The sequence below is a fragment of the Mus caroli genome, unplaced genomic scaffold, assembly GCF_978045245.1.
Source record: "Mus caroli unplaced genomic scaffold, Mus_caroli_1 scaffold_19, whole genome shotgun sequence".
Classification (NCBI taxonomy): domain Eukaryota; kingdom Metazoa; phylum Chordata; class Mammalia; order Rodentia; family Muridae; genus Mus; species Mus caroli.
The window spans coordinates 36,301,573-36,327,589 of record NW_028227274.1 but is presented as its reverse complement, the minus strand read 5'-3'; the positions used below and the strand labels follow the sequence as shown (position 1 = coordinate 36,327,589).

General features: G+C 48.0%; 1 protein-coding gene across 6 annotated transcripts in view; it reads left to right on the top strand.

Moving 5' to 3' along the window:
• The first annotated feature begins 3,414 nt into the window (after window positions 1-3,414).
• The window catches only part of Fgf1 (fibroblast growth factor 1), an 89,890-nt gene continuing 67,287 nt past the window's right edge, over window positions 3,415-26,017 (top strand). Inside the window, exons 1-2 of one of the 6 annotated variants that reach the window (XM_029471753.2) lie at window positions 3,516-3,600; window positions 14,441-14,589. The gene's annotated coding sequence lies outside the window, so the exon portion shown is untranslated. The other 5 variants (XM_029471752.2, XM_029471754.2, XM_029471755.2 and 2 more) reach the window with 5 other exon arrangements.

Here is a 26,017-nt window from a genome sequence, read left to right as displayed (position 1 = left end):
GATGCACACGCAAAGGCTTTTGGTTGGTGTTTTATCACAGCACAAGAAACCAAACAAGACAGTCCCTTTTTCTTACCTGTCTGGAAGCCCTTTCTAGACAGCGCTTTCTCCGCCATTTGGTCCAGATTCTTGGAGCATTATTCTTGCTTTAGAGTTCATGTCTCTAAAGCCACTGTCTCTCATTTTACCAAGGATGAGCCTGGCTCCTGGGGCCAATGCCCACTGTGCATTCTTAGCTCACTAAATGTCCCTTTTGCTAGTTCTTAACCAACCTGAACTCTTGTGGCTTATTTAAGTAATTACTAATCTGCTTCCTTCACTCGACACCCTACAGGAAGCCACGACAAAGGTCTCAGCATGTAACCATTTGGGTTTTACTCCATGTTTTTGTATTGGGTATCTAAAGGCCTGACAAATGGTAGATACTCAGTGAATGGATCATGATCTGCTTTCAGGCAGCAATAGACAGCCCTGGCGAGCAGCAATCTTCATGAATTTTTGCTGTTTCTAAAAAACACCACCTGTCCATCAAAATTGGTATGTTAAGGGTCATCTATACAACCCCTTCAAGGCTCGGAGAATGTGGCAGAAGAGACCGTAAGAATGTCAGTCAGAGTCAGAGGACAGGGAGGAGGAGGAGGAGGAGTGCTAGAGAATGAATTCTTTCCACTCTGACGTGAACGTCACACCCATGTGCCAGCAGCAACTGGAGTTACCGTATTGGACACGCACAAGACTGGGCCTGACAACATTCTGACATGCATGGGGAGGAGCCCATGAACCCTCACCCTTCCCTGAGGAACCATTAGTGGTTAATGGCTACTGGAGGAAGGGGGAGTTTCTTTAGTGGTATGGCTAATGGTAAATTGTCAGTATTCTCATAATCCCTCACCCATGTCCAGATAAGCAACCATAACTACACTTAGTCGGGACCTCATTACACCCCCTGGAAATGAAAGTGATTTCATTGGGGCATAAAAGGGGTTCAGCAAGAGGAGGGAAGGATCAAAAAAGGTAATGGAGGTGACCTTGATCAAAATGCCTTACACTCATAGACAGAATTCTCAACAAAAAAAAAAAAAAAAGAAAGAAAAGAAAAAATTAGTAAAAGGGTTTTAAACTCCAGAGCAAGTTCAAGGTCTAAGTAGGCTACAGAGCAAGTTCAAGTCTAGCCTGGACAACAAAGCAAGACCCAGGCTCAAAATAAAAAGTTTTAAAAAATAAAAAAAAAGCAATAGTTTGGGCTAGACTTCAGGGGTGGAATGCTTGCCCAGGGTGGATAAAACTCCAGGGTCAATTCCCAGGACAGCTCCAAACAAAAATCTAAGAGTCACAAAGAAAAGGTAAACCTCTCAGGTTTTAAAATGGTATGTTAAGTACATAGGGCTTGAAGATAATGACTTCCAGCAAGTCAGAAATACTGGAATTGTAAACTTACATCAGGGCAGCATTCTTTAAGAGTATGTCTATTCCTCTAGGACTTGGGAGAGACGACTCAGGATGTAAAGCACTTGCTGCGAGGGCTACGGGATCTGGGTTTGCACGCTAAGCACGGTGGGAGAAAGCTTGGCACACTGGAGCATGCCTGCTTTCTGCTTGTCATCCTAGCACTGCAGCATGCATGCCTGCTTTCTGCTTGTCATCCTCTCACTGGAGAGAGGTAGAGCCAGAAGGGTCCTGGGGGTTTGTTTGCTGGCCAGACAGCCTAACTGATTCCACAAGCTCAAGGTTCAGCAAGAATCTAATCACAAAAATTAAGGTAGACACCTGACAAGCCCATAAAGTTGGTGTATGCACACACACACACACACACACACACACACACACGGACAGGGAGGGAGTGTAAATTTTCTAATTTTCTTGAACTGCTTCTAGAATTCTAGCACTCGATAGTCAACTTCTGGGGGCGGGGGAATGTTCAATGAGGAAATGCTTAATTTGTCAAGTTGATTTAAATTACCAAAAGAGGCTTCTGGAACTTTTGGGAACTTGAATTTTTTAATTCCCATCATTCTAACAGATTTGAGTAAAGACACCTTACTCAAATCTGTTAGAATGATGGGAATTCTTGACTTTTATATGAGCACTGACATGGTCCCAGGTAAACCAGTTTTTTTGGAAACCTGGAAAAAGACAACTCATTCTTGCAGTACCTAAAGACACCACCCTTGTGTAATGGGGCACAGACACCTGCAGAGGGCAGTGTTGGACAAGCAGTTGACTGCTACCTCTGGCTCCTTCTCAAAGAGACAGGGCACTTGGGCTCAGAAGGATTGGGAGCCCAGTCTAGGCAGCTCAGGCCAGCTTTCTCTAGTGTTTGCACAGTGAATTACTCATAGGGAAATGTCTCCAAGGACAAGGGACACCAGAGATTCCATCCTGTACCTAGACTCAGCCTGGGACAGTTAACACACACAAGCTATGCTCTCACCCTTCAAAAAATGAACTTGGGAATGAAACTGAAGATTGAATTAATGGGTGGGATTCATCCCCAAAGCTTTTTTGTTGGTGCCCATCCCCCCCTTTTTTCTTTTTTCTTTTTCATTCTGAAAAGGGCAGTGGAATCTCAACTAGTTCTCGTTGAGAAGGCAGCAGAGCTAAGTGGCCAAGAACACCAGCTCTGGAGTCAGACAGTCTGGAGCCCGCACCTCAACCTTCCTGAAGGTATGGTTCGGACTTTCCGAATCGCAGCTTTCCTGGCTGTCCCACAGAGGCAGGGGTTGGCTGCCTTGAGGATTAAAGAAGCTGGGACATGCTGGAGATGGCACTCAGCAGGAGCCCATGACAGTGGGGATGACGAGGTTAAGCTGCATGCCAGCTGGTCAAGTACTACTGTTTCAACTCTCCTTCTTCACGGTCAGTGAAGAAAAAACAGGAGGTGAGAAATCGACTCACTTCAATGCTATCTATGTCCCACAAACCTAGGAAGCAGGAACTACCAGCAGACCAGGGCAGAACTGTGCACTTAGTACCTGAGCCCAGCTTCTCCACACTGTTTATGCAATGCCTTCTAGTTTCAGGGTCTGCCCTGTGTTGAATAGAGGGTCTCCTTGTTTGACAGGACCACCAGCCTCCGCAACCACCTGCCTCATGGAAGTGAAGGCAGCTTCTGTCACGTCCATGTTCAGTGAAGCCTCACAGGGAAGCGATTAATCAGTTGAAATGCACGGGGAGCTGCAAAAGTCACTCCGAGTAAGACCCCTACCCCCCCTTTCTGCGTCATAGGGGAGAAGGGACAAGGATGAGTTCAGAGTAGGGCACAGACACAGCTTGGCCAACATATTTGTCCTTTCACCTGGCAGCTGTCCAGCCCCCAAATAGCCTGCGTGTCTAATCCAAAAATAAATCACACGAGAGGGGAAATGAGCATAGGCTCTTGTCCTTGTCCTTTAGTGCCAGCTAGCCTTACAGGGGTGCAAGGGGGTGGCCTTAAGACCTCCTTCTGCTGCCTCCTCCCACGGTCCCAAAGCCAGGAAGCCACCTGTTAAGTGGCCAGTGGGGTGTGTGGTTTTGCTCAGCCTTTCTCTTGGGGGCTCTCCTTGGCCCTGTTCACACCAGAGGGAGAAGAATAAAGGAATGTGGCTCAATAGGCTCTAGGAGGTAAGGCATTGCCTGACGCCTTTTCTGGATGGACACTCCCTCCTAATGGTGAATGGAAACTCCCTTTCTCAGTAGCCTCCTTGTAGTTCATCCCGGTAGCCCAGTGTGATTGCAGCTGCTGCCACCACCCAGACAGGAAGCCTCCCAGAGCAGACAGAGGTGAGTGCCGGCTCCCCACACTGCCCACTTGTTCCTTCCTCGCTCGCTCGCTCCCCCACTTCCAGACCTGGATCTGGGTGGAAGACAGGCTGGAGTCTGCAAAGATTCCAGCCTCTAGTTCAGATGCGAATTCGCCCCCCAGAAAGAACTGCGTAGGACCAGTTCCTAGCCGGGGAAGCAGGAAATGAGTCCTACCCTGTGAATTCTCTGTGATTAGATCCAAGAAGAGGTTACAGGAAATTGTAGACTGGCCAAATCCCATCACCACAAAGTTAATGCTTTCTAAAAAGCACAGCGCAGAACAGGAAATAAAAGAAACCCAGCTGATTCGCCCTTAATGGGCCAAAAAGTGGGGGGGTGGGGGAGGAAAACAAACAACAAAAAACCCCTAAGAGCTGCAAATCTTCTCTGCTTCTGGCCCCTCTGATGTTTCAGAGTCCTGCAAGATAGACTTAATAGACTCAGTAACTCCATGCTGTAAGAAGAGGAAGAATGAAATAAAGAGTCTGTGGGATGGTCGCTGGGCAAGCAGGGCAGAGGAAGAGGAGTACAGTTTGTATCTTTGTCTAACCTTCTGCACCCCTGATCATTTGGGGATGTGCACAGGGCCCACTCTTGCCAGCACATGGGGTCTGTTACTGCAGACGCTGCACTGTGGCTTGCATATATCCAAGTCAATAAGATGTAAATAAAATCCTGACAGGGTCATGTACTTGCATGAATCGGGGATTTTTTTTTTCTCAATGATTATAAACCAAGATTGGAGAGACTTAGGCAAAAGGATGGTATTTTCCTCCTCAGCTTGAAAGCAAAGACTTGGGTATGGTGGCTCTAGGTGGGTAGGTGTGGTGGTTTGAATAGGTATGGCCCCCATAGACTTGTGTTTGAATGCTTGGCCCATGGGGAGTGGCACTATTAGAAAATGTGGCCTTGTTAGAGGATGTGTGGCACTGTGGGGCAGGATTTGAAGTTTCCTATGCCCAGGCTCCATGCAGTATGGAATCCAGTCTCTTTCAGGCTGCCTTCAGAACACAGTCCCCTTATGCCTTCAGATCAAGATGTAGAACCCTTGGCTCCTGCAGCACCATGTCTGCCTGCATGCTGCCATGCTTCCTGCCATGATGATAATGCCCTGAACCTCTGAAACTATAAGCCAGCCCCAATTAAATGTTTTCCTTTTAAGAGTTGCCTTGGTCATGGTGTCTCTTGGCAGCAATGAAACCCTAAGATAACAGGTAATGGCAAACTGATCCTTCTCTCTCCATCTTTCTTCTTTGGCTCCCTGTAATGTTCTGTCCCCAGAAGGGATTGCCATGATGGTGGCCGTGTGGCTTCCAGCAGCTCAGTTGACATTCTGCTGACATCCTGTTCCAGCTGGTCTTAGGCTTGCTTCTCATAGAACCATTGTGGAAGGGACCGCATCCATCGCTACCATGGGGGCAGGGGGATAGTCATCTTCTCCAATGCCACTTGGGTTGAGAGCAACGGGGCTGGCTCCCCAGAGGCAAAGTGTTCATCTCAAGAGAACAGGGCTGGTTGCAAGACTCAGGGCCAGCAGTTGCTCCTTCTGTGACAGTGACTTTGGTTCCCTTCCTCTTTCACTCATCAGTGTTATTGATAAACGGTTTCAGAGGCAGAATAGTTATTGGTAGAACAGGTCACTAAAAAACGTCACCATAGCTTGTCATAGCCAGAGAATCCTGGTCAGGAGGAAGATGCTAACCCCAGAAGGCTGACTCTGGCTCAGGTCTAGGCCAGTCCCATGCCCTGACTCCTCTAGGGGATCCCTTCCTGCCTCACACATGCTCTTCTCTCCACACCCCTTGCCCCCAACCCCTCTACTTCATTGACTGAACTTGCCTTGCCTTGCACCTGCCAGCCTCTAAGTCCTATTTCCTTTGTGGCCCTGGAGTGGCTCATGCCCTCAACCCCAGCACTGCAAAGGCAGGCAGATCTCTGTGAGATCAAACCCAGGGTAGTCACATAGCTAGTTCCTGGCCAGCCAGGGCTACACAGTGAGACCCTGTCTTAGAACAAACAAACAAATAAATAAACAAACTTCATAATTCTTAAGTTTCTTTCCTACCTGAATTTTGCACCCTTGGGGGAACAATTAAGTTCATTCTTAGCCCTCTGACCCATAACTGCTGTCCAATTAAGTAAGTTAAATTAATTGGCCAATAGAAAATTAGCCTGCTCATGGGCCTCAATTCTGACTTTAACGGTGATATAACTCCAGCAAGCATTGGTGGAGCGCAGAATGCATGTGGAGACCCAATAGCACAATCCCAGGAAGTCTTCCCCTCCACTCTCCAGGCATGTTCTTTTTTTTTTTTTTTTTGTTTTTGTTTTTCGAGACAGGGTTTCTCTATATAGCCCTGGCTGTCCTGGAGCTCACTTTGTAGACCAGGCTGGCCTCGAACTCAGAAATCCACCTGCCTCTGCCTCCCGAGTGCTGGGATTAAAGGCGTGCGCCACCACGCCCGGCCTCCAGGCATGTTCTACTACCGTGCCATGTCTGGTGGGGGAAGTGCATGCCCTGGAGCATACTTCAGTAAGTGGTGACACTGGAGTATACCCCAGGCATGCCTGCCACTGCCTTTCCAGTTTAACATATGGGTCCCTGTCAGTGGCATATCCTGGTGCCTAATTTTAAAGCCCAAGAGACCCCAGGGGGTTGGCAGACTCCATAGTATCACCATTAGATGTTTTAGACACATCCCTGTCACCTGACATCTCAGTGCAATGAATACAGGAAGTCTTATTTGATCTGACCCCTCTCCAGAGGATCGGGGTTCCCAGCGTCTACATCAGGTGGCTAACAACCACCTGTAACTATAGCTCAAGGTTACCAGATGTGCTCTTATAGCTTCCAAGGGTACCTGCCTACATGTGGTATAGGTACACACACTCAGGCACACAAATACATACGAAACATGTAAGTATATAAAGAACACGGCATAGCACTATAAAAAACATTCACAGCAGCATTGTTTGTAATACAGATCCCTACCTATTTATCTGCTGGTGGATAGAGCAAAATGAGGTGTATCCGTACAATGAAAAATTCTGCAGTAAGGTTTATAAATAAATTCTGATGCATGTTACAGCAGTGTGATTGAAACCTGCAGATATTACGCTAAGGGGAAAAGCCAACACTGAGTGGTTATATTGGAACAAAACAGCTAGGACAGGGACTCCTCAAAGATAGAAAGTAGAGCTGTGGTTGTCTGAGCCTGGCAGGAGGGGGGAATGGCAGCTGACGACTAAGGGGCACAGAGCTTCTTTTGAAGTGACCGTGCTTGTGGTTGCATAGGTCTGTGAATATACCGAGACCTTTGTTGGACACTTGTGATGCATAGGTCATGTATGCTATAACTGAACAAAATCCTTAAGACATTGTCTTACTCAGGGTTTCTATTTCTATGAAAAGACACCGTGTCCAACAGCAACTTGGGGAGGCAAAGGTTTATTTCAGCTTACAGGTCCACATCACCATCCACTGAGGGAATCAGGGTGGGAACTGGGGCAGAAGCCACCGTGGGATAAGCTGCTCATTGGCTTTCTCTCTGTGGCTTGCCCAAACAACTCAGGCAGGTCAACCTGCTCCGAAGTAGCTCCACCCACATCAATCACTGACAAAAATAAATGCAGTCTGAGTGAACACACTTTCTCAGCCGACGTTTTTCCTCCCAGAGAACTCTAGCTTGTGTCAAGTTGACAAAAAACTAGCCAGCGCCGACATCAAGTAGGATCTTAACCCATGACAAGGATTGGCTGAAGGTGTGGTCTACTGCGCCCTGGTCAGTTCAAGTCTCTCCCACAGAACATGGACACAGATGGGAAGACCGTCGATGGGAAAGAGATGGGTCCAGGGACCTGCCGCCTTTCCCACACAGATCCCTTAAAGCCTGTGTTATTTGCATGGTTTTCTTTCTGCCTGGTTTCAAACCATCCTTCTGTAAATATCTACTGTCTGTCTCACTAATGTTTTGTGGTAATGCTTACCTGGAATGCTCCCTTAAGGTCTCTGTCTGTCTGTCTCTCTCTCACATTTAAGACTCTGGTTTATTTAAATCGTAGACTAGGGATCCAAATCTGCTCATTTCACTGAATAGCAAGCAAACCAGGAGTTCTTTGCTTTTTTTTGTTGCAAGTTTTGCAAGTTTTGCAAGTTCTTTGCTTGGGACTAACCTGAGCTTGGGACATCTTGTTGTGTACACATGTGTATGTGAGCAAACACGCTTACTTTTCTGGAGAATGAGGGCATATACATTTTGTGGGATTTTCAAGGGGCGAAGACTCTCTTTGTTTCATAGTCTGCTGTGGAACAGGACTCTGAGCACCAAAGGCTGATTCTGAAACAGCAGCACAGTTAGGCTGCTCCAGCCATACTTACCACACCCAGGGACACACAGCTAGGCCAGGTTTGGGGCTGACAATGTGCTGAGAACAGCAGTGGCTCTCACGGGTCCTCCCTCAGGCCTCTAAACTGGGAGAGTTCTCATCCCTGGGCATCTGGTCGATGGGGCTGATAAACTGTACTAGCTGGCAAAACTTGGATTCTTTCTGGCACAAAAACTTTAAGAAGGTTTCAGTCTAGCCCAGAAAAAGACCAAATGTAAACAGAACCACAGTGCTGGGTCCATCTGGGCAGGCTCTACACCACGTGGTAAGCAGTACACAAGTAACACAATGAATAAAGAGAGCTACATGGGGTGAACTAAGAGACACAGAGGTAAGAGTGGGCATGGCTTGGCTCTTAGTGCCAAGGAAGGGTACCAGGAAGTTCTGAACAAAGAGAGCTGCAATCTAACTCACCGTTCAGCAAGATTCTTCTTCATGGGCCTGAAGGAAGAAATGTGAGGACAGATGAAAGGGAAATTACTGAAATCAATAATCCCAGAAAGCAATGAATGCTTGAATAAATTAGCCAATATCTCAAAACAAAAACAAAAATAAAAACAAAAAAACCCCTCTCATTATGTAGCCCAGGCTAGCCCTGAACTCCCTATCTTCTGCTTCTACCCCCAGACTGCTAAGATCATAAACCTGTACTATATCACACAGCCTAACCCAGGCTAGCTCTGAACTCCCTATATTCTGCTTCTACCCCCAGACTGCTAAGATCACAGGCCTATACTACATTACACGGCCTAGAGGTCTATTAATAAGAAAAAAATAAAACAAATCAAAACAAAACAAAAATAAAATAAAATCAAACGGCAGCTCTGTAGAAGCACAGTAAGCTGTCATCTTTCCCTGAGAGAGCCTAATTCCACATATCTGGCCATCTTCAGGGAGGACAGTTAGCGAGGAGTGTTTAATAGTTCGGGGTACTGTATGTTCTTATCACAACAAGAGCGTCTGCACATCAGTGTAATCAGGCAGGCAGGATCTGGCAGCACAGGCAGGCCTGTAATCTCTGCAACTGGGAGGGCTGAAACACAGTCGATCTGGACTATGTTGTGAGTTCAAAGCCAGCCCTGGCAAATGAGTAGGATCTTGTCTCAAAGCAGTGAAAGGCCCCAGGCTGGATTTCCCAGCACCATATACACTGGATGTGGTAGCTTCTTGTGCTTTTGTAGCCCTGGCACTTGGAAGGTATAGGCAGGAGGGTCAGGACTTCAAGGCCATCCTTAGCTTACATTTGAGTTTGAGGCCAGCCTGGGATACAAGAGACCTTGTCTCCAAATCAAAAAAAGGAGAAACCAGAAGAGGCCCTGGGGCATCCGTATCAGAACTGAAGCAGCCCACTTGTGGGAGGGACCCTTTCCAAGCGATCCTCCTGCAGCAGCCGGGAAATTTGCTAATGTACTTGGGTAATGATGAGGCATGGCCAGGCACCCCCTCTCGTGAGCCGCTGTATCCAACATCTGTCCTCCAGCTCTGCTGATGCATTTGGCTGTGAGGTCACCTTGGCTAACTAATAGCAATTTCTTAAGAACGTCGGAGGTGCTTCCGAGTCCAATTGGCAGCCAGCCCCCTAGGTGGCCAGGATGCCCTTGTTTAACGGCTGACTGGGCATGAACAGGAGGAAATGCTCAGCTAGAGACTGCCACTCAGCCGCTGATTTTTGCCTGTCAGCTGACTAGGATTGGCTGGGCCGGAACAAGGTCAAAAGGTCAAGTGAGATTAGGAAGGGTCTCTCTCTGCAGAGCTGAGTCTCTTAGTCAAGCAAGATGAATGAGGAAGGAAGGCTGGAGTCAAGGATGAGATGCCAGGGTGGCAATTCTGCCTGAGAGGAAGAAACTGTACTTTCTTGCAGCCTTCAAACTCTTGCCAATCTTTTATGCACTGGTGCTTCTTTTAAGTCAGCTAAGTTAAAAAGTAGAGGGTTCCATGTCGGTTATAAAAGATCACCAAACATGAAAGCAGTAAACAACCAAAACAGACATGCTGTCCCCACCTTTGTGGGCCTTCCTAAGGTCTATCCTAAGAGGTTTGGAGTCACATTCTGCCAGGCATCGAGTCTGGCTCTTTGGGAAGGAATATGTCACCTCTGTTAACTGCCCCAGCTGGCACTTTAGCCTCTGACAGCTCTGGGCAAGCCCACATCTCTGTGGATAACCATACCAGGATTTGGTCTGTCCTCAAAGAGCTATTGTTTTCTGTCTTCCCTCAGGTCATGCCTCTGCAGTGGTATGTGGTTTCTGTAAAAGGTCTTATTGTGACAGAGGAAGCGTTTAAAGTAGCCTAAGAACGTCCAGAGAAAATATGATTTCACACACACACACACACACACACACACACACACACACACACACACTGTAGAGAACCTAAAATACTGTGGGTGCTTAATAAGTGGCTATGACAGCTATTTTTTTCCACAGACTATTTCCTGGTTTCAGGACTCAAATCTATTCTGGGGCCAGACTTTCCTACTACATAATCTCACCGTCTCTTCCCACTCCAAACAATAGTGGGCCCCAGAGCCTCTCATTGTTGTTGCTCAAAAATTTTAAAACTCTGCACGTGTTGTGTCAAAGATAGGTATAGACCCTTTAAACATGTTGAAATAAACAAATAAATTGAAGAATGTTAGAATAAAAAAAAATTAAATGCCAACAATCGGAGAACCATACTATAAATGTACCTTAAAGAACTAAGGATTCATTTCCCAGGACTTGGATCATAATAATGCCAGACACTCACAATAGTACAGAAATTAACACAGGTCAGTAATTAGCGATTGTATTTACCTAAGCAGTAGGGGTGAGGTGTAGGAGTGTATGATAGTGCTCTCTGCTGGAGACAATGGAGAAATGAGACAAAGGTGTTTCCCCTTGCACCCAAGAGCACGCCAGCACATGCTTAGGCACATTAAATTGCCGCAATGCTCCCGATTTCACAGGGATGCCGTAAGTTGGAATTCTTATTGAGCGCCTCGAGAAAGACGGAATCTGGAGCCTGGAAGAGCTGAGTTACACAGGAGTGGTCAAGGACACAGCGTCCTCAGGTTAATGAGTGTTAGACTGAAGTAGGGAGGGGGGGTTAGTCACACAGTGACTTTACATGGGGGATGTGACTCTGGACGCGACTTTGGACTTTGGTTCTGTGTCTTTGGTTCAGAAAGGGTCTTTCAGCACATCATTAAAATATTACAAAGATTTGCTAACTGGGTGGTTTTGTTTCCATAGCTGGACAGGTCTCCTGTCAGATCCACCAGCGTGCTGACCTGTTCCTTTTCAAACACATAATGCCATGTTGGCACTGTATTGTTTCTATTGCTATGATAAAGCATCATGATAAAATCAACTTATAGAAGGAAGGGTGTCAGGCTTCAGAGGGATAAGAGCCATCACCACCACAGCAGGAAAGCATGGTAGCAGCTGGAAGAGCAGGCTGAGAGCTCACATCGAAAACCCCATACAGGGCTGGAGCGATGGCTCAGCGGTTAAGAGCACTGACTGCTCTTCCGAAGGTCCTGAGTTTAAGTCCCAGCAACCACATGGTGGCTCACAACCATCTGTAATGAGATCTGACGCCCTCTTCTGGTGTGTCTGAAGACTGTGTACTTATATATAATATATAAATCTTTGGGCCAGAGCGAGCACAGCCAGAGTGAGCAGAAGTCCTGAGTTCACTTCCCAAGCAACCACATGATGGCTCACAACCATCTGTACAGCTACAGTGTATTCATTCTTTAAAAAATAAAATAAAATAAAATAAAACCCACGCAGGAAGCAGAGTCAGTTAAGAATTGTGAGTGGCATTTGAAACCTGAAAGCCCGCCCTCATCTCATGGACAGCCTTCCTCCAGCAAGGTCACACCTCCTAAGCCTATCCAAACAGAGCCACCAACTGTGAACCAAGCATCCAAATGCCAGGGGCTACAGGGGACCTCTCATGCCAACCACCACAAACACCTTCTGATTTGAACTCCTGTGGCTTGCGGAATGAAAGCTGCCACATCCGAAATGAGCACACTGTAATTTCCTCCAAAAATGAACTCTTCTTCCTCAGCTTAGAGACCCTGAACAAGAAACACCTTATATTTTTGGTTGTGAGCCTAGCCTTTAACGGCTGAGCCATCTCTCAAGCCGGGCAGTGGTGGCACACACCTTTAATCCCAGCACTCAGGAGGCAGAGGCAGGCAGATTTCTGAGTTCGAGGCCAGCCTGGTCTACAAAGTGAGTTCCAGGCCAGCCAGGGATATACAGAGAAACCCTGTCTCAAAAAAAAGGAAAGGAAAGGAAGGAAGGAAGGAAGGAAGGAAGGAAGGAAGGAAGGAAGGAAGAAAGAAAGAAAGAAAGAAAGAAAGAAAGAAAGAAAGAAAGAAAGAAAGAAAGAAAGAAAGAAAAGAAACACCTGCTCCCATCTGAATGAACATCAAGGGTGTATATTTCACACCCAAAACTTTGGGTTTTGACATGATCACCCACTCTCCTGTATAAGGACACTGATTGGGGACAGACTCCCACATAGCACTGTGCTTGAGGGTAGCTCCATGAGGCACTTGTAGTCTTGTTCTGTGTGTGACACATATGTCAAGGGTAGAATCTGGTCCTATCTAACTGGGGACCGGGCCAGCCTGTACTTCTGTTCTTTCCGGGGAGACTAGGTTCGGTACTGATGATGGAGTCCCTCTGTAGGGCTTCCCTGAGAACCAGCTCCCTTTTGAGAGATCCGAGTCAGAGCCACGTGATGTCAGTTTGGGACCTAGCTCTAAGAGCTGAACTCCTCAGGACTCCTTATGCTGAAGGTCCAGCCAGGAATGGCTCTGGATGCTCTCTCAGCCAACAGATCTCACTGTCACTTTTATGTAACTATAACAAAATGCCTGGCAGGAACAAGTGAAGGGAGGGAGAAAAGGTTCTCTGTGGCTCAGGGTTTCAGAGACATTTCAGTCCATCAGCGGTAGGGAAGGCACGGTGACAGGAATGGTGGCTGTTCATTGATGTTCATTCAGGAAGTGGAAAGAGAGAGACCAGAGGCAGGGATATGTACAACCCTCCAAGACCTGCTCCTACTGACCTCCTTCTATCAAATATGCCCCGCCTCTAGACTTGATAGCCTTCAAAACAGTGCCTCAAGCTAGAGCCCAAGTAAGTGTTCAAAGCATGAGGAGCCTTTCAAATTCAGACCTTGCTTTCTTCCGACCCTCACTCTACTCACTGCCCCAGAGCGACTTTACTGGCTGAGGAGAGAGACCTCAGAGTATACTCCCAGTTCCCCTAGGTCCATGTGCCTCTCTCTGTCTGAACTATCAGGTGGGCAGGCTGGGACACACACACACACACACACATGCTCGCTCTCTCACTCAGGCCTCCCAGGCTGAAACGCTTGTGGAAGGGAGCCTCTCTTCACCAATGATCGGAAACAACTGATCATGGTTTCAGTTGCTTGCTTTGATCCATATCGCCTGAGTCCACTTCATTCCCTTCAAGCCAGACTTATTTGTTCAGATGACAACCTTCCTTCCCTCTCTGTGGTATGAAGATGGCATGCAGGGCCCACTGAGGAGGTCCCAGGCTCACCTGCGGACTCTCCTAGTCTAGCAGGGATGGGTGGTCTATGGTGCAGAATGCTGGGGACCTCCCTCTGCCGCCCCTCCCTAGCCCTAACCAGGTGGTCACTACCTTGCCTAGCTCTGTAGAACACACTTGGTAGGGCTTGGCTCTGGGAATGGTGTGGATGCATAGACAGACACTGCCACACACAGACACCTACACCCTGCATGGGGACAGATGACAGAACAGAGAAGGGCTCCCTTTCACCAGCGGTGTGATTTTAGAGGAGTGTCTTTCAACACAACCAGTTGTTTCCCTGGTGACAGAGGCCTCAAAATAAACAGGACTCTCTGCTCAGACATTAGTCCACTGGGCTCGGACTTCTGCCCCAAGACAAACCGTGCTAAAATAACACCCAAGGTAGTTGCTGCCCCTGTCTGCCGTCTCTCTGCAGTCCCAGGTCTGCTGCAGACTGTGAAGAGCTAGGGGCACTTAAGAGTTTGTTGTGCACTGATGTGGTAGGGTGGGGCTGTGGGGTGGTCTGCAGGCAGGGGAGCGGAGCCCCCTCTGCTGATGAGCAAGGGCCAAGGGCAGACCTGGAGGCCAGCACTCTCTGCTCCCTCACCCGCCTCCCTGCTTCCCACACAGCCCTCTGGGACTGGCATGGTGTCTGGAGGCGGGCCAGCAACCTGATGTGCATGCCACAGCCCGTCCCTCTCCCCACACAGAGCTGCAGAAATCCTGAGGCTCAGAGAGCCGGCTGGAGAGGCAGCTTCAGCCCAGGAACTCTGTGACAGAGCAAAGGCTACCCAGCGGATTCATCCCTGTCTTGTGATAAAGTGGAGTGAAGAGAGCCCCCAGCCTGCCAGTTCTTCAGGTAAGAATTAGGGGTGTGTTCATTCTATCCCGAGCTGGATTTGGCTGTTTGTACAAAGCTAGTAGGAAGGGAAGAGAAGGGGAACCTATAAGGGTAGAGAAGTGTTTTAAACAGTTAGAAGGGAGCCGTTGTGCCTGCCAGTGTGTTGGAAGGGCTTTCCTCTGGCCACTTTGAACAGAGGTGCAGCAGCCCTGGAGAAAGGGCCTGCTGAGAGCACAGACATGGATAAAGAACACTTACAGGTTAGAGCAGCCCTGGAGGAAGGGCCTGCTGAGAGCACAGACATGGATAAAGAACACTTACAGGTTAGAGACTGCACAAGTAATCCTACCCCGGGCTGCCCTATCATCATCTCCTACCAGTGCCAGCCTAAGAAGAGTGGAGGGGGTGGGGATCATCTGATTGACAGCAGCCCTGGATGCAGCCTTTGAGATCTGGGGAAGCTTGAAAGCTATGGCCACAGTGGGTCTGGCTGGCAGTATCGTGCTGTGTCATGATCACTCTATCCAACAGCCTAGCAACTCAGCTGCCCCAGGAGAAGCTGTGAGAAGCTTGGGTTTTTATCGGCTGCCTCACAGAGAAGCTGAAGGACTTGATAGGATGGACTCTGAGGCTCCCTGCCCTGACACCTGAGTTACTCATCACCTTCTGATCCTCTCTCATAGTCACAGGCTCATCTGAGGACAGGTCTCTTAAGCTCCTGAACATACCAACAGTGTGCAAGGCTCCTGGACAGGAGGCCTTGAGACTCAGACCTCTGGGTGGTGCCCATGTGGGAATTTCAAGCATTTAATCGAGGGTCATTGTGCAGAAACTTTGCCGCCCATCTCAGTCCCAAGAGCTCTCTGTCTCAGCTTAAGCCTCCATGCCTTCTTTTTTGCTCTTGTTTGTTTGTTGTTTTGGGTTTTTTTGTTTGTTTGTTTGTTTGGTTGGTTTTTTTTTTTTTTTTTTTTTTTTTTTTTTGGAGACAGGGTTTCTCTGGATAGCCCTGGCTGTCCTGGAACTCACTCTGTAGACCAGGCTGGCCTCGAACTCAGAAATCTGCCTGCCTCTGCCTCCTGGGTGCTGGGATTAAAGGCATGCGCCACCACCACCAGGCACCTCCATGCCTTCTTATACCCATTTAGCATCCACCGTTGTGTCTCTTCCTGCCTGTCTGCTTTGGTGACCAGCACCTTCACTTTCCCTCTCCTTGGGGATGTCGGGGCACGGGGGGTGGGGGTGGGGTAGTTCCCCATGCTGTAGTGGGGAGAGACAGGTATCCCAAGAAAGGCTGCCCTGTGCCCTTCACCTCCAACTGCTGCCACAGCTTGGCACCTGGCAAAATGTTGAAACGATAGCTCAGCTGGTAAAACGCTTGTCATACAGGCTAGAAGGCCTGAGTTGGATCTCAGTAAGCCACTATTTTTGTCGTTCTTGTTGTTGGTTGGTTGGTTGGTTGGTTGGTTGGTTGGTTTTTGAGATAGATCCAGTGGTGAATGATTGAAAGCCCAGTACAAGAGAGGTAGAAACAGATAAATTGCTAGGGATCACCAGCCAGCCAGTCTCCAGACTATACTCACTGAGCTCCTGGTCCATGAAGGACCCAAATTCAAAAACAACAGAATAAAAGCAGGAACCAGAAAACAAGCAAAACCTAAGGTAGACAGCTTCCAAGGGGTGACATCTAAGGTTGTCCTCTGGCAACCTCTGCATGCACATGTACATGTACATGTGTGTGTGTATATATATACATATCTGAGTACACACACAAAACTGAGAACAAATGGCCTTCCTTTGGGGATAGTATGATCTGTGAACAGTTGCCTGCTGGCTGTGTAAATAAGTGTGGCTTGGTGGAGACTCTGATTCACAGCCACCAACTCCCTCTGCCTTTCCTCAGTGTGGATCACTCTGGGTTTCCCAGGAAAGTCCCCTCTTAAAATTGTATCTTGGAAGGCAAGCTGAAGAGTTTGAGGACAACTGGCTGAGGATGTGGGAACACTTTCTTCTTGTGGTCGCTGTCTTTGAAAGTAGGTGGATTAGCTAACGAGATGCTTCGTTTAAAGCAAAAGCGGAATGTGACAAGTCAGGCAGGAAAGCAACGCTGTCTGCGTGCCCTTGCCTGGCTCTTAAGAGGGCACGGTCAAGTGGTGTGAGCCACAGGTGAGGGCACCAGCCATGCAGATGCTCTTTACAGGGGTGATGACAGGTGGACACTCGATCTACACTAGCAAATGGATGTCCAACCCAGGGAGAGATGCTGAAGTCAGACTTTTTGCAGACATGCATTCTCTGGGCTCTGAGAAACTTAATAATCAAGGCCCTGCCATCCTGTGTACCAGGAGCACAGAGAGCACACATACTTCTGCCCATTATCAAGGCATTGCTTAGCTGACACAGTACCCTTGATTTAAGTTGCTAAGACAGGACTCATGCTATGGGCATACCCTGCTTTAAGTAAAAGTAACATCTATTCACTGTACACACATGGCAAGTGGGTGAATATTTTTTACAGACAGGCAGTTTTCCATTAACTACCAACAGATGTCCTGTATCAGAGGTGACTGGCTAGAGCCCAATCAGACAGAGAAAGGAAGGGAGCTACTGAGTATATAGGTAATAGCATAGGTTTGGGATGAAAGGTTAACAAAGGAGACCAAAACAGAAGACCGGAGCCAGCTCTAGGGCAATGGACTTCAGGAACTTTGGCAGCGAGGCAGAGGATGGAATAGCAGTGATTTCCTAAGTCACAGTGAAAAGCATTGTAGGGACTAGGGAAATAGCTCAGTGGACACAGCCACTTCCACACACACACACATAAGGACCAAAATTGGGACCCCTAGCACCCATGCAAAGGAACAACAGCACACATCCGTAATCTCAGGGGTCCTGTGTAAGATGGGAACCACAAACAGGAGAAACACTGGAAGCTTATAGGTCAGAGAGTCTGCATACATACCAAGGAACAACCAAAGGGAGACCCTAATCTCAAACTAAGTGGAAGGCAAGGGCTAAGATGCCTATACTCACACATGAATGCATATATACATAAATACATGCATACACACACACATACAATACACAAACAGACACTCACAGTGGCGAGCAACTTAAGACACATAAAGCAAATCTATGACCTCCATATACATAAATACATATATCACCATACCTGTATATACATGTGCATGTATATAAACATGTACATAGCACACACATGCATGTGCTCAGGAAAAACAACGTGACCCGGTGACAAAACGCACGGATTCTGCAGTGAGGCAGCGGAGGCCCACATTCTGATGCTCTTACTAATTAGTGTGGTGATTTGCCCCTCAGTTTTCTCATTTGTAAAAGGGTGATAAAGTGCTAACCTAATAAGGGCAAGATCAAATGAGTAATGGCCTTAGTCTACAGCCCGGCTTTCTGTGTTACTGAGAGCTGAGGAGGCTGTAGTGCCCCAAGCACCACCCTCTGGTACTTGTACTTGTTAGGCTTGGGGCTTGGTTTGCATTTGTGAAGATCTGGAGACAGAACTGTCATTGTCCTAGTCACCAGTGTTCTGGTCCTTTCTGTATCTCGGCATTGGGCTCAGCTTTAAGTCTGCCAACATCCCAGAGAATCAGAGGCTGGCACGGATGCAGGACTCAGGCTCAGTGGAGGGGCCACTTACTTGCCAGCCCACAGCTACCAAAGGGCAGTGGAGTCAGGCTGTCCAACAGGTCTGTGCTTCTAACTGGGGAGGCATCCTAAGAGACAGGTGGAATTTGGTGACAAGAATTCAGCAACAGATGACATCTGAAGACCTCAGAGAATAGGCTAGAGTTTGTAGCCACTGTTTATAGATGGCAGGGCTCTAGCGTCGGTCATGAGCTCGGTCTCAATCTTCAAGACTTACATGCAGGCATGTCTGTCCAGTCTGCAGCTGGTGGGCCACAGTCACTCCAGGATAACCATGAATGCATCCCAACATAAAATTATAAACTTACTTAAAACAGTATGAGGAGGGCTGTGTTTATTTGTTTGTTTTAAAGTTTTTTCTTTTCTTCTTTCTTTTTTCTTCTTTCTTTTTCTCTTTCTTTCTTTTTCTCTTTCTTTCTTTTTCTCTTTCTTTCTTTCTTTCTTTCTTTCTTTCTTTCTTTCTTTCTTTCTTTCTTTCTTTCTTTTTTTGTAACTTAATTCATGGTTCTTGACTGAACTTTGTAGATGAGAATATCTGTCTCAATGTCCTGAGTTTGGACACCACGGACAGCCTTGAGTGACAGGGCCTTTGGAAACAAGATGGGCTACACAGGTGCTGTAGCCTCCAGTTTCCTGAACCAGGCAGTGGGTGGGGCTCCAGAGTACAGGAAGTGAGACTAAGAACAAATTCAAGCATGGAGAGAAGGCTGAATCAGGGCTCTCTGAGGGTAACACTGGGTCACCTTGGTTGTAGAGATAGGAGGAATAGATAATCCAAAAACTAATTGTCTTAACCAGGCAAGTTTCTAGTGAAGGCAAAGACTGGACCTTTTAAATACATCCAGTGTAACCTGTGGAGATTGGGTGTCTGCGTGACCACTCAAGACCAACTCTCTAACCTTGTTCAAAGAAGGCTGATGATGTCGGCAGAGGGGAAAGGGCATGCCTACCTTGCAGGAGGCTGGGTTGGTGTGGAGGGTTACTCTGGGGCAGGACTCAACCCTGCCCCTCCAGGAACTGTGCTCTGGTCCAGGGATTTTAAACCTTTAAGGTCCATAAAGAATCTGACTCCTGTTGGGCTCAGTGGTGCAGGCCTGTAAGCCCAACTGCTCGGGAGGCTTGCCCGGGCATTTAAAGAGACTTTATCCGAAAATGAAAACCAGAAAGAAGGGTGGGGAGATAGTTGAGCATCTTGCATTCCCAAGATCCTACATTTAATCCTTAGCCTTATAAAAGGGAGCGGGGCAACTCAGATTCCTAAGTCCTATACACAGAAGTGATATTCATTGGGTTCACAATGGGACCCAGGATTCGGCATTTCCTTGGCAATGTCCAGGTGGTCCTGGACATCCATGAGACACACTTAGCAAAGCTTAGATCTGGCTTCCCACTACGGGTTCTTCCTTTTTATTATTATAAGGGGAACACAGAGTTGTGTGGCCTGACTAGCAGTTCGCTACTCCGTCATACTGACTTGACTGACAGAGGACCTATTATAACAACACTATTGTGTCCATCTCCCATGATGCTCTTCGCCCACGAGTCCTTCCCAACAATGCCACAAGGTAGATGTTACCTTCTCACAAGGTAAGACATCCATACATCTCACTAACAGAAGAAACGGGTCCACCACCTGAAAGCAGTGGAGCTGGGATTTGAACTCATGACTAGCAGATTAGCAGAGCCCAAATGCACAACGGAGGGTCTGTTCCATGAGAAGAGGATCAGTCTTCATTTCTCATTCATAGGTGGGGTGTCCATCTCTAGTTCCCACTCTTGTCTTGCCCAGCTTTCCCAGGCTCACGTAGGGGTGTGGAAGCAGGAGTAATAGGTCAGATTCATATGCCGAAACCACCCCATCCCTAGAACCCTAAAACATGATCTTATCTAGAAATAGAATCTTTTCAAAGATATCCAAGTTAAGATGAGGTTGTTAGCGTCCTTATAAAGAAGGGAACTCTGCATACAGAAACACATACAGAGGCAGAAGGATTTGAGGAGACACAGCCACAAAGGAGAGGAGCCTTGAACAGGGCCTCCCTCACATCCCTCAGAAGGAGCCAACCTGACAATACCCTTCTGATGTTTTCCCCACCCAAAAGCCACAGCCAGGTCTTATAGTAGGACACCAAGTTCCCAGAGCTTCCTGTAGGTTCTGACCTTGGGATGATCTAGCTGAAGGTCAGGTTGGCACAACATTTTAGAATTTCAACTCTGAGAGCTTTTCTCTTGTCTTAAGTGTTGCTCTTGAGAGCACCCAAAAGGCCCAATGCTCAGGAGGAGAGAGAGGACTGAAGAAAAGGATTGAGGAAGGAAGAGAAAAGAAAGCAGGAGAAAGAATCAAAATGGGGACTGTGGGATCATTTATGGGTGCATGTAAAGACCAGGTCCAGTTTCTGCAGCTCGCTCCTGGGAGCCTCCTGTGGCCAGGAAGCATGCCAAAGTTTCTGCACGGCTGCAGCAGAGCTGCGACCCACAGTTTCCTGACAAGAGAGGCCACAAATGAAAGTATAGCAGTCTCTTCTGGGTGGCATGGCGAGCACATGGCTGAAGTGACACTTGCCTGGGCCGAGATCTGAAATACTGTCAAGTGGCGGTGGAGGACGACAGAGGACTCCAGAAGGTCACAGGGCATGAGGAAGTGTGGCTACCAAGGAGTCAAAAGGAGGCCAGTGTGGCTGGGAGACAGGGAGAGTGGCTACAAGGAAGGTCTTGTTCTCATTGGCTTCTCTGTGGCTGGATAAACGCTAAACACAATTTGGGGTGACAGGTTACAGCCTGTTCTTGAGAGAGGCCAAAGCAGGAACTTTGAGGTGAGGTGTCCTTCTCTAGCTCTCAAGACAGGAACATGGAGACAGAAACTGAAGCAGAGACCATGGCAGAGTGCTGCTAACTGGCTTGCTCCCCACTTCTATTCAGTTAGCATCCTTATGCAACTCAGGACCACCGGTTCCAGGGCCGCACTGCCCACAGTGGCGTGGGCCCTCCTCCATCACTTGGCAGTCAAGAAAATATCCCTACAGACATGCCCATAGGCCAAGGGGATGGCAGCAATTCTTCATTTGAAGTCCCCTCTTCCCACATGTGGCAAGTCGCCAATCAAGGACAGCCAGGACAGGCATTTAAGCTGTTAGGCCACAGAAAGCTGTGACCTTTTAATATAGTTCCTTATGCTGTGGTGACCCCCCCCCCCACCACCACCATAAGATTATTTTGTTGCTACTTCCTGACTGTAATTTTGCTACTGTTTTTAATTGTAACAAATATCTGATAAGCAGGACTGCTGGTATGAGAGCCCCAAAGGGTCCGTCACGACCCACCATTTGAGAAACCACAGGAAGTAGGGGTGGGCACTTCCTTCATCAAGGCTCCACCTCTTAAAGGTTCCACAGCCTTCCAAGCAGAACTCCAAGCTGAGGACCAAGGGTTCAAATGTGAGCCTACATGAGACATTTCACATTCAAATTATAGCAAACCATTATTTGTGGTCTCTAGAACCCAGCAGTAAGCTAGGCAGTGTCATACTTCAGGTGATGGGACCTCACTGGAAGGGCACAAAGGTCCCAGGGACAACATAGCCTCTTGTTTCTGCTTATGCTCTGCCTGCAGTAGCAACAGCTGGTACACACTTGGGGATCTAATTGTTCAGCAAGGGCTGGGGATAGTGGACAAAGCTGGGGAAAGGAGGAGACAGAGGAGAAGTGGCAGTAAACAGAAGAGAAAGCTTGTAGAGACAAGGTATGAAAAGGGATCGAAGTTGCTTCGTGCAAAGGCCACCAAGCTACAAGTGTCTTAGTCATGATTTCATGTAAGAGGCTGAGGACAACAGTGATGGAGCACACTTATAATCTCAGCACTGGGGAGGATGAGGCAGGAGGATCAGAGTTTAAGGACAACATGGGCTACATGGATGGGGTCTGTTAAGGAAGAAAGGAGGGGAGGGGAGGGGAGGAGTAAGCTAGGCCTAGGGGTGGATTCTGGCTTGGATTTGCTGTCCTACTAGGTATCTGACTGCCTCTGCTACCTGATACCACATTCCCTTCCCCTGGAAAACTTATCAGTAACGACTGTCAAGGAGATAAGTCACCTGTCCCCAAAGTCCTGCTGGAGAAAACTGAATGCATTTCACGTCCTTGTTCCTTCTCATCCACAGAAGAAATCCCTGATTCCTTCAGATTTAAACAGAGACCCTGGAGATTGCTAAGCAGGGATGAATTAACGGAATAACTGGGGAACAGAGAGAGCAGCCTAACCCTTGTGACTAGCACTTGAGCCGGGTGGCTTCCTTTCTTCTCTTTTGCTGGCTTGTTCCAGCCCCTGGACTTTGCCACTGTGCCCTCAGTGTGGAATGCTATCCTCTGAGTTCTTCACATAGCAAGGTATCTTGTTTTGTTTATTCTCAGCCTCAGGCCTTACCTCAAAGAGGCTTCCTCTTACTCTAGTCTTAGCCTGTCTTTCCTACGTGGCCTTACCCCGATCAGTAGCCTTTGTACCAATTTTAAAAACATTTGCCTATTCTATTAGAACACAAACCTAACAGTGCGGGAGTCGGCGCTTGTCTGTCTTGTTCCAGCTCCCTCCCCAGGACAGAGGCGAGCCACAGCTCAGTAGTAGCCACAGAGGACAGTGAATGAGCAAATCACTTCATCTTGGTAATTAGAGAGCCAAGGCCCGGGGCAGCAATGAGAGGTCCGTCCAGCTCACCCTCTTCTGTTCTCACAACTCCTTTGCATCTCAGAGCAGAGCTCTGAAACCTGGGTTCAGGACCTGCCAGTCCTCAGCTGACAGGTTTAGCTGGCTTGACATCACCTCTGCAGAGGCACGTAGGGCAGTGGTTCTCAACCTGTGGGTCTCGACCCTCTTGCAAGAGTTGCCTAAGACCATCAGAAATACCAGATACTTGATTCCTAACAGGAGCAAAATTATAGTTATGAGCTAGCAACAAAGGTAATTTTATGGGTGTGGGGTCACCACATCACGGGGAACTGCACTGAAGGGTCACAGTGTTAAGAAGGTTGAGAACCTCTGCTTTATGCCGACGGAAGCCTATCCCAAGTGTGTAATTCGTATAGAGATGGATAATCTCATGGATGAGGGGCACCTAAAGCAGGTGAGTGACGTCAAGCACCTGGGAAAGACACAGGGCTTTCCCCATTGATGGGGATAACCGAGTGGCTCACAGTCATCACCCAGCGTGTACAAAGTGCCCTCTGCAGACTCGAGAAAGAAAGTACTTCTAGAAGATGCTCCGGTCCTCCTGCCTCATCAGAATCCTTGTCAAGAATACCCAGCAAGGGTGGGAGTTGGGAACCAATGTTCCAGAGCCTTGTCCCTATCTCAGAGGCTGGGTGGCTTGACTTTTGGAGTAAGTCGCATGGCACAGTATTCTTCCTTCAGTGCAATTATTATGTCTGGTACATGGATGTTTCAAAATGGTTGGTGTAGGTTAGATTCAAAATGGCATCTGAGTAGGTCAGGACATTTTCTGACAACTCCCGTTCTTACCCATCCTCCGCCAGCCTGTGGTGCTCAAGTGTGTAGCATAGTGGTCAAGGATAGAGGCTAGGGGGTAGGATGGCCTGGGTTTAAATCGAGAATCCAGCGCTCCATAGCTGTGTGCTCCCAAGTGAGTTAGAGAACGTGTATGGCTCTATTAAGTAAACATCTTGACAGCACCTGTCTTTTAGGGTTCTTGCCAGGCATTTGTGAGTTAACACGGGTGAAATTCACAGTGCCTGCCAGCGCAGACAGTGCTGCCCTGGGGTCGGCTGTTCCCATCTCAGAGGGTTAGACATTTGAGACAACACCCACCATATTTTAGTTCACAGTGCATCAATAACAGCTAATATTTCCTCAATGAAATTTGAACAATTATCATTACTGACAAACTCAAGGTTTCTGGAAATTTCCATATGACCATTTTTTTTAAACAGAAAGAAAGAAAGAAAGAAAGAAAGAAAGAAAGAAAGAAAGAAAGAAAGAAAGAAAGTAAGTTCAGGACCATGAAGGCTCCCTCTTGCCCTGCTGATTCTGGTGACCCTGCCCTGAGACCCCCATCCTCAAAAGGAAGATTATCATTCTGGATTTTTCTTCATGCCAGGAACCTGGAGCAGCCCGCTAAGAGCTCTCTAAGTGCTGAAGGCTCAAGGCCGGAGTAGATGCAGGTTACCTATGTGTCACACTGAGCTGTCGATGTCCCCAACAATGACTAAAGACATGTAGGCCTTTGTTCCTTTTGCCCTTCACACAAAGGCTTTGGGCTTTCTACCCCAGGAACCATGGTTCTTCAATGCAGGGCCTCCCCAACAAAATTCTGTTCAGTGACCCCGAAACTGGTGTTAGTTTCAGATCACTTGGAAAAGGGTGGCAAGGATGGCAGTGGCTGCTGACAGTGGCAGATTGCATAGCGTTTGCCTGCCTGATGCTCTGCCCTCCCTCCTAGCTGAGGAACTACCCTTTCTGCTTCTCCCTCTGTGAGAAAGCCTTGACAGGGGGAGGGCTACAGTCAGACTAGAGGTGATACATGGCAGAGTGCAGCCTCTATTGATGCCTTTAATTCCCCGCCCTGCCCTGCCTTGCCCTGCCCTGTGATAGCTCAGAGTTGTGGCTATGGAAACAGCCAGTGGGATCAATGTCTCAGTGATGTGCGAATCGCTTGCCTTGCACCAGGTGACCATGAGCACATCACTTGGCTTCCGAAGCAGCACAGAGAGATGAAGTCTGGGAAGGGGTCCAGGCTGAGGTCTGGAGGAGAAGATGTCGGCTGCACCCACACCCAACTCAGCTAATCTTTTACCTCTGAGGCCTAGGAAGTAATATGGATTTAAACTTGGCTGCTCTCCAGGGTCTTTAGGCAGCTGCTCACTGAAGATTGATACTCTCCTCCCCCCCCCCCAAAGAAAGCTGGAACCTCTCCAGTCCCCCTTTAGCCCTTCCTGATACTCCCCTGCCTCCCACTAAGGCCTGAGGGTTTAATACACAGCTGGATCAGGGTGGACCCAGAGGTCTGCAGTGCAAGCAAGCAGGGAGGGCGTTTCTAAGGCAAAGCCCCAGTTGTTTCTGGTGACCCATTGACCTGACCCTCCCTGCCTTACGCAGTCCTAGACTGAGCCAAGTCTTCGGAGGGCGGCTTCACCTTGGGGTAGCTGGCCTGAGCCTACTGTGCTGGGTGGGAGGTTTAGATCCCACGCTGGATAGGCCCTGGGGAGGTCAAGGGAAGGACGGGCCAAGGAGGGCCTCATCTCCTCTCTCCTTCTCACTCTTCAACAGTCAGCTGAGGGCTTTGGGGACCTCTGTTCTAGGAACTGTCTTGAAAGTCTTTTAGCACGTCTTGACTGTAAGAGGGAAATCAATCTTGAATTGGTGACATGATGTCTTTTCATCAGCAGAGTGGCATTTATATGTAATCTTAGCACTTGGGAGGCTGAGTTGGGGGTTTGAGGTCTACCTGGCTACATAAAGAGACTGTTTTGTTTGTTTCGATTATTGAAAAAGCCTTATGGGCTGCAGAGATGACGCTGTTAATAAAATGCCTGCCTGTATTTGATTCCCCTGCATCAACATAGAAAGCTGCGTACCATAGAACACATTTATAACCCTGACATGATGGAGGAAGTGGGATGGGGTGCGGGGATGTGGGTGGAGGCAGGAGGATTCCTGGCATTCACTGGCTAGCTAGGCTTGCCTAGTCGGTGAGCTCCAAGGTGAGTGAAAGACTTTGTCTCAAAGAAAAATAATCAGGTGGAGGGTGATGGAGAAAGCCATTGCTGGC